Here is an 8537-nt window from a genome sequence, read left to right as displayed (position 1 = left end):
TATAAAATAATAATCTGAACAATTGTTTAATTTTTCTATGTGTCCGGAGTTTCAATAAAGTACAAGAGACGATCGGATTTCCAACGGGAAAAATCGCAAGAAATGAACGGAATTTCGAGGAACTCAAATATGTCATGTATTGGGTATTTTGCTATCCAGCACATGTGCTGTGAGAAGTCTTGTACTTTATTATCGGGACATCCTTGTAAGCCGAAAGCGTTAATTTTCAGACATATGTGTTGACTTTGATTGGTTGATTAGGGATGCCTGTGAGAGACACGATGTTATAAAGGAGATGGTCAAATTGCAAGAAGAAAATTGACCGTTTTTCTCAAAATAACCAATTGGAAAGCTAAAATATCTACAAGTTTTATAACTGCCGCAATTGGATTGGTAAAGTCTGCTCAAAATCTATATGCAGTATCTTCAGAGCAAGAATTTGTTTTTGTTTGAAACAACTGTCCAAACTGTCGTGCAACCAGACGGACAATTCACTAAGAAGGGTAAGAGGAAAGTGAAGAGTGCAGTTATAGAAGCAGTAGAACGCATGTGGGGTATGCCACCCGGATCAAAGTCTCAGTGTAAATCAGCGCTGAATCAGAGACTTTCGATTTTACTATGACATGTTTCTGATCATGTCACTTTTTACCATGATCAGAGTAAAAGAACTGAAAACTGAAAACACTCATGTACAGCATGAAAATCAGATTCTGATTTTTCCCTGGGCAGTGCTTTTAACATTCTGTCAGACCTATGGACAGCGGGGAAAATAGAGGAAAAAGACGGGGGAAAATGTTTGAAAAAGAGAACGATGAAAGAAGTTAAATAAAACAATAAAACCCACCCGGGTCGAGGTGTCACCGCCATTCAACGCAAAATTATGTAAGATAATTGGTGAACGTGGAAAATTTTTTAAGATAAGCGATGATTGCGGTGAAATTACATAAATCAGGCGGTGAATGCGGTGAAAAACCTTTATCGCCTGGTAGCGGTGAAATTACATAAATTCATCGCTTTGAACAAAATTGTTCAAATTATGTAAGATAAGCGGTGAATGCGATGAAATTACATAAATTCACCGCTTAAATTAGTGGTGAACTTACATAAATTCACCGCTTAGAAAAAAGTGTTAAAATTGTCTGGGAACAGCAATGAATGCGGTGAAATTACACAATTTCACCGCTTAACTTAGTGGTGAAATAACATAAATTCGCCGCTTAGAAAACGCTTCGAATTGTCTTTTGTTCAAAGAAGTTAAGACACATTCAATAAAAGACGCACGTAGAATTTACCCACGAATAATCATATCCTTTTAAGCGGTGAATTTATGTAATTTCTTTTTTAAGCGGTGAATTTATGTAATTTCACCACTAGAGTAAGCGGTTAACTTACATAATTTCACCGCATTCACCACATTTCACCGCTAAAATTTGTAATTTCACCACTTATCTTACAAAATTTCAACGCTTATGTTTTACATAAAGGAGAGCGAATTTGATTTAAATTCAAAACAAATATGCTAGATTTTAGTGAGAAGTGGCGCAGTGGAAGAAGAATTGGCCAAAATGCAGGAGGGGAGAGGTTTGAATCCGTGCAAGGACGGTAACTTGTAGTAGGCGGTCAAATGTGGTGAACTTTTGTAAATTCAGCATCTACTCTAGCGGTGAACTTACGTAATTTCACCGCATTTACTGCATTTCACCGCAAAATTATGTACGAAGTTTGCGGTGACAAAACCAACTTTTCACCGCTTATCTGACACATTTGTCCGATTTTTTTTCTCGAACCGGGCAAATCAATTATCTTCTCGCTAAACTCTCTAGAGCTCACTGCGTGGTGACGATTATGCAAAAATTTGTAAATGACAGGATTCGCCTAACAATCAAAAGCAAAGTCCATCTGTTTGTGGTCTTTTCAGAAGAACGAAGAGGAACTGTTTCAGTTTTCCTTCGATTTGATTCTGATTTTTCACCTGATAATCGTTTCATAGAGCTGTGCGGGTGACGTTTTAAATGTCCCATACAAAATTTTTGATGCATGATCTTACCATGGTTGCTGAGTTTTCAATACAAATTTATTGTCCCGTTTCAGGGATTCCATGGAGGGGTTGGTATACACGTATAAACTAGACATGGTATCATGAACGTACATCACAAACAGAACATTTTTTGTCTCTATGGCTCTTGTATGGCATCCAAGAATAATTTGTATGGCATCCAGGTTTGGGTCTTGTATGGTATCCAGGAAATCTTGTATGGCATCCAGGAGATTATTTGAACCAACCATATCCAAAACCATAAAATTTCATTGTTCCTGTAAGAACCATGAAGGTGTATATGGGTGCCAAGAAAACATAAACAACAATCTTTCTGCAATACGTCTTCAAACACTTTAAAGAGAGGAAACGTTAACCATATTTGCTCAAAATTGGTCATTGAACGTTTCAAATTTCACCACATAAGGTCATGCATGGTACCATGAACGTTTATGGTCATATATATGGTTACCAAGAAACCATGAACTTGAAAGTTCATCAAAGTTTCAACAGATACTTTTCACCACCAAAAATGTCAGTTGAACTTATTTCATGCTTTTTCAGCCTTAGTTTGAATTTTCGTATAGTCAGGTATATGATTGCCAAGTTTTGCTGGTCACTATATTTGGCTTGGATATGGTTGCCAAAATTTATTTAAGGTTGTCAACCCGGGATGGAATATCAATACTCCTATATTTTATTTCAGTATCTCGGCCAGTGCCGGTCTCAAGCCAGGAATTAAAGAGGAGGGAAGAACCACATAATTTATTCTGGAAACCTCAAATATCAGAGTTTAACTTGACTACAGTAGATTATCCTAATGCTGCCAAATATTTTAGTGCGAGCACCGCCGAATGCAGTCAGGTGATCAGGATAAAATAGAAATGAAGACAAAATCTTGCAAGAAGAATGAAAAGATTACTTCGCAACTTTTTTGCGAGATTGTTGCTTATTTTTTTGTTCATTAGTTGGTTTGGGTAGCCAAATACAATAAAAAATTGTAAGAGGGTTGTAGAGTCAAAACATCAATTACTAGAAGTATAGTAGTATTAGTATCTATTAGTAGTTGTAAGTAGGCTAAGGAATAAACAGTCGTCAAGGAATGTGATCCGGGTGCATCCCGCCGATCAAGTTTATACCAGTAGCCCCATATAATTCCTATGTTAAACTTTTTCGGAGTCCGTGTCGAATTTTTAGGGGGTAAAATCTAAAAATTCCCCCCATTACCCTCCATTATCCTCCTAATCTTACAACGTTTTACCCCCCATAGACAATTACACCCTACTCTTGCATCTGTTTGGGGTGTAATCAGGAGGTAATTCCGACACGGGAGGGATTTCGTAAAACTTTTATCCATCTTTTCAAAATTAGATGCCGGATACTATTTGGCAGAAAGGAGGAATGAGTTGATATTGATGAGAATGAATAGAGAATGATTATTTGTTGAATGTATAGACAGGAGTTTTGCCACCTGTGGGAGATGAAGAATTCAACAGACAGGTCATGTCGGAGTTGAGTAAGTTGGAGGGGAAAATGGACTCTCAGAAGGACGGACAAATCAATCAAATGAAGAGACAAATCTCTCAAAAGGACAATGCTATCAGTGTATGTTCACTTTTTAACTCAAACCCTATTTGATATGGTACAAATGACACCAGCATGCACAGCCTGAGGTCCCAGAAGCAAATTATTTCTGGTCAGACACTTTCCAGAACAAAATGACTCATGCTCAGTCTCAACCGCGGTGAATTTTTTTTTCTGCGTTTGAACTGCGCTTGCATCCACCTCTGAATCGACTCAAGCACCCTCAAAAAGATTATCAAGGTGAGCTTGAAGTAACTTCTGATAAGATCCATCTTATCAGACCATAAAGACTTTCGTATACTCTTCTGAAGAGATGCAGGTGCTTTCGATATCCTCTCTAATCAGACTCATATGCGCTTTTTTGTTTTACATTTGTCCACACAGTAATGCTGAACAGGTCAAAATTTCTGAATTACTTCCCAGTTTTAGGTCCAGGCCCAAATTGAGCTATGATCAGACTATCCAGACCAAAATGTCCTCTGATCAGAAGGAACTAACATTTCTACTCTCACTAACAGCAATTGCGCGCGTGACTCCCCGAGGCGAGGTGGTCGAAATATGATTCAACAATTTTTTGTGGGGGGGGGGGTTCAGTCACTTTCTCTGAGATTCAATTCTCACTCTCTTTAGCCAAAGTTTTGAGCTCATTGCGTGATTAGATTTTGATCATAAGTGACTTACCTCACTCTATACACTGACTTTCGCACTTTAAAACTTAAGTCTAATTTGCATTAGTTTAAAGTAAAAGGAACTCATATGTGTATTAAAGGTCCTTAATGAAAAAGCTTCTGCGCAATAAATTTAAACGAGCTCTATTAATTCGTCGCAAAGTTGTTTTTGCATAGATTTTTGAGCGGCGTCGATAAATTTTTCCATCTTATATCTGTATCTCCCGGAGGTTGGTCGCAGAGCAAATCAGCGCTTAACCAGTCGAGAGACATTCTATTTTTTAAGATGGCCAGTACCCTGTTCATGTCTCAGTTTATACTGGCTAGTGTTCATTTTTGAATAAAACTTACAGCTTGAAAAAAATATGTTCAGCTTAAGTCCCGCAAACAAGGTTTGCTTGATATGCGATACGGGCTTCCGTGTGGGTACTTGAAAAATTCAATTTTAAACCACTAAACTAAATGGGCTATGTTGTAATTGCCTACAAACTAGCTTAAGTAAAAAGAGCGTGTAAGCTACTATAGTATTTACCAGTTATAGGCTACAAAAGTATGACATGATTCCGCTCAGACTTAATATTTGGGTATGAGTAACTTTCAGAACGTACAAAATAGAGTCAGCCTGAGCAAACTCTACGACCTTATTACAATCATAAAGAAGAGCTCTACACATGAAGAGACTTAAAACATTCTCTAGATGCACTGATTCAGAACTGAATTAAGATTTCACTCTTGAAATGTGCTGGTTGAGCGCTGAAAAGCTCTGAGTCTCAAGTCCGGGATGTTTCTATCTCTATTGATGCAATCTGTCCGCTATGTTTAAAATAATCCCAGTGATCAGGGAAATTCCATCGCGTTAAGTGTTCAATTTTTTTAAGATACTTGCAAGGGGATGAATGGCTCTTCTTTTCAGACCTGATCAAACAGAAATCAAACCTTAAAGATAAAGCTGCGTCTGATCAGATCGCACACAAAAAAAAACGTAATCTTATCCAATCTTAAAATTTTCTCGTCAAATCTTAACAGATTGTAGTTCTTATCAGATTATTTGATATGGCAAACTAAAAAAAAAACATTGTCATTCACCAATTGACTAATTTTGTTGCAAGAAAACCCACAGTAAAAATTGTGTCACAACCAAAAACGCCCGGGTCGAAATCGAATGGTTATCTTGCAAAATTCTGGCAGATATTGCCAGATTCTTGCAAGAATATGCATATTCTTGCACGATTTCTGCCAGAATCATGCAAGATAAAAATATTTCTGACAAAATCTTGCAAGATAACATTTCTCTGTCAGAATCTTTTAATATATCCATTTTTGTGCACAAGATCCTACAAGTTGAATTGATTAATGCGAGTAATTCTGACAGCAAGAGATTTGCGCGAAAACTCTTCTAAGGTCCTTCGAAGCTCAAAAATCAATACATTTTTTGGGCACTGGAATGAAAACTTAAGCGTAAGAAGCTGAATTGAATGAAAGGAAGCTGTTTAAGATGCAAAGAATAATATCACATAATTTTTTCATAGGAGAAGGTTATCTAGGCGTGTAGTTATGTAAATCTTGATAAAGTTGAAAAAAATAGTTTTTAACGGTAATTTAGTTTGTGTTAACAGTTCTCAAAGGCAGATTGTTTTCAGATAATTCATATTTCCAGATTTAAAATCCACTTAAATTTATTGTTTTTCTCATATATAAGTTTGAATTGGGAAGGATGACTTTTGTTACAGCAACATAATAGAGAGCAGAGTGAGAGAGACGACAGAATTTAACAAGAATGCCATTAAGAATGAGTACAACCAGGCACTAGAGGGAGATGGTCAGACTCTGTCACTGGGCTAGTGATGTCATCCAGCACGAGGTGGCTTAACGGATGGACTTGTAGATGGAAGACATAGAGGCATACTAGAGGCACACTCTGGAACAACAAGTCCAGTGTCGACTCAAATGCATGTGTAAGTTTAATATTAACAAGGATTATTGGTAACGTGCAAATAATGTTCCAAGCCGTCGAATAACTAACAAACGGTAAAATTTATCGTCGATATCAACCTGAAATAAACGTTAGAAAATAACAAAGCCCTTGGTACACCCGGATTGCACTAGAACAGTCCACCCAGGCTGAGGTCCCAGACCAAAACCAGATATGTCCAGACCGAAATGAACGCACGAAGGGGGTGTCGTGCGTTCAAAATTACTTGGTCTGGAAACACGGATGAACGCACGATGGTCTGGACATGAACGCACGATGGTCTGGACATGAACGCACGATGGTCTGGTGACCGCACGATGGTCTGGACATGAACGCACGAAAGTCTGGACATGAACGCACGAAAAATTTTCGTGCGTTCATTTCCAGAGTTTCGTGCGTTCATGTCCAGACCATCGTGCGGTCATGTCCAGACCATCGTGAGTTCATGTCCAGACTTTCGTGCGTTCACCAGACGGACAAAAATTACCTGCTGGGGTGCAGTGCAGATCCTTGAAGCTGAAGACAGAGAGGGTTCCAAAACTCCACAAATCCAGATATTTAAAGTCTTTTTTTTACGCGAGGTACATGAACATCTTTATTCTAATAGTAGAGATTGCCTTTTTTGCTATCGTGAGCAAAATTCAAGGTGTCTGTCTATCAGTATTAAGAGTAATATGCATTTTGCATATACTTACTGCAAGTATATGCAAAATGCAATTATAATTTGAAATATATTACCACAAGGTTTAAAAATTCAAGGAAAATGCAAGTATAATTTGAAAGTAGATTGCCACAAAATTTCAAAAACCTAGGTTGGAGGGGTCGATTTTTCGCTCAATCGTATAGAAAAAGTGATTTAAAATCAAACTTTTTGATAAACCTTAAATATCTGGTTTTGTGGAATTTTGGAATCCTCTCTGTCTTCATCTTCAAGGAATAGCTTTGCACCACAGGATGTAATTTTTTTCGGTCTGGTGAACGCACGAAAATCTGGACATATTTGCCTTCGAACGCACGAAGAACGCACGAAAAGTTTTGAACGCACGATAGTCTGGACATAACCAATTTCCGTCTGGGACGGTCTGGACATAGGCACTTTGAGTCTGGGACGGTCTGAACATAGGCACTTTCCGTCTGGGCCTTTCTGGACATATGCAACTTAAAAACAGTTGGAAATATGCCAAAAGACTAAAGAATTAAGATAAAGCAGTTATCGCAGCTGGAGCATATAGACAAAACACTTGATTGAATGAAACCAGGTAGCTTAAGTAAATTTGTCTTCATTGCGTTAGATAAGAAGAAATTGGGGGGGGGGGGGTTTCTGTTGTTCTGTTTTTCAAAATTGTGAAATATCACTAAAAAACAACGCAGCTTTTTGATTGATTAAGGACTCCACAGAAAAGATAGATGAAGGATTCTACGTGCTGACTACGTTATAACTAATAGTGAGAAACAAACTTGCTCCTGAAAAACGGCTGAAACTTTCCTAAAGAAGTGTTGAAATTATGTAAGAAAGGCGCTGAATCCACTGAATTTGAAATTTTCACAAGTGCCAAAAAATGTAAGAAGGGTGCTGAATGAAATGCTGATTCTCTGTAAGAAATGTGCTGCAATATTTTATTTCTCCAGATTCAGCATCTATTTTTAAATTTTCACCGCAATCCCCACAAATCTGACATAATTCAGAGGATTCATAGGATTTCTTAAAAAAGATCCGCTAGCAGCTACTGACCCCAAGACCCGGGCATGGAATATCTTACTTTTGACCAAATAATATCCACAGGTTGAGGTTCAGACAGAAGTAGGCATCTCCAGACCGTAGATGAAAGCAGGAGGCGGAGGGGGCGTCGTGTGTTCGTAATAACATAGCCTAGAAACCTTGAAAAAAGGGCGAAAGTCTGAACATGAACGCACAGAAGTCTGGACATGAACGCAAGAAAGTTGGACATGAACGCACGAAATTCTGGACGTAAACAAACGCAAGTTTGGAAATGGTTGCATTAATTTTTAAATAGCCTTGTTAAAAACCTAATTTCTATCACACTGTTATAACACTCTTACTCCAGACTACCTATTCAAGCGGCAACCTTCAATGCTGAAAGCCGAAAATTAATGCAGTTCAAAATAAGTAGCAAAATGTAGAATACAAAAAAAAGATTTGCACTCAGTTTTTTTTTGCGTTGTGTTTAAAAATTTTACTGATTGTGTTATAAAAAGTAGCTGAAAGTTGAACATAAAAATTTGTGCTTAACATCCCAGAGTATATATGTTTTAGCTA

Source organism: Convolutriloba macropyga, chromosome 4 (assembly GCF_964194025.1).
Source record: "Convolutriloba macropyga chromosome 4, txConMacr16.3, whole genome shotgun sequence".
NCBI classification, from domain to species: Eukaryota; Metazoa; Xenacoelomorpha; order Acoela; family Convolutidae; genus Convolutriloba; species Convolutriloba macropyga.
This window is presented reverse-complemented; position numbering follows the sequence as displayed.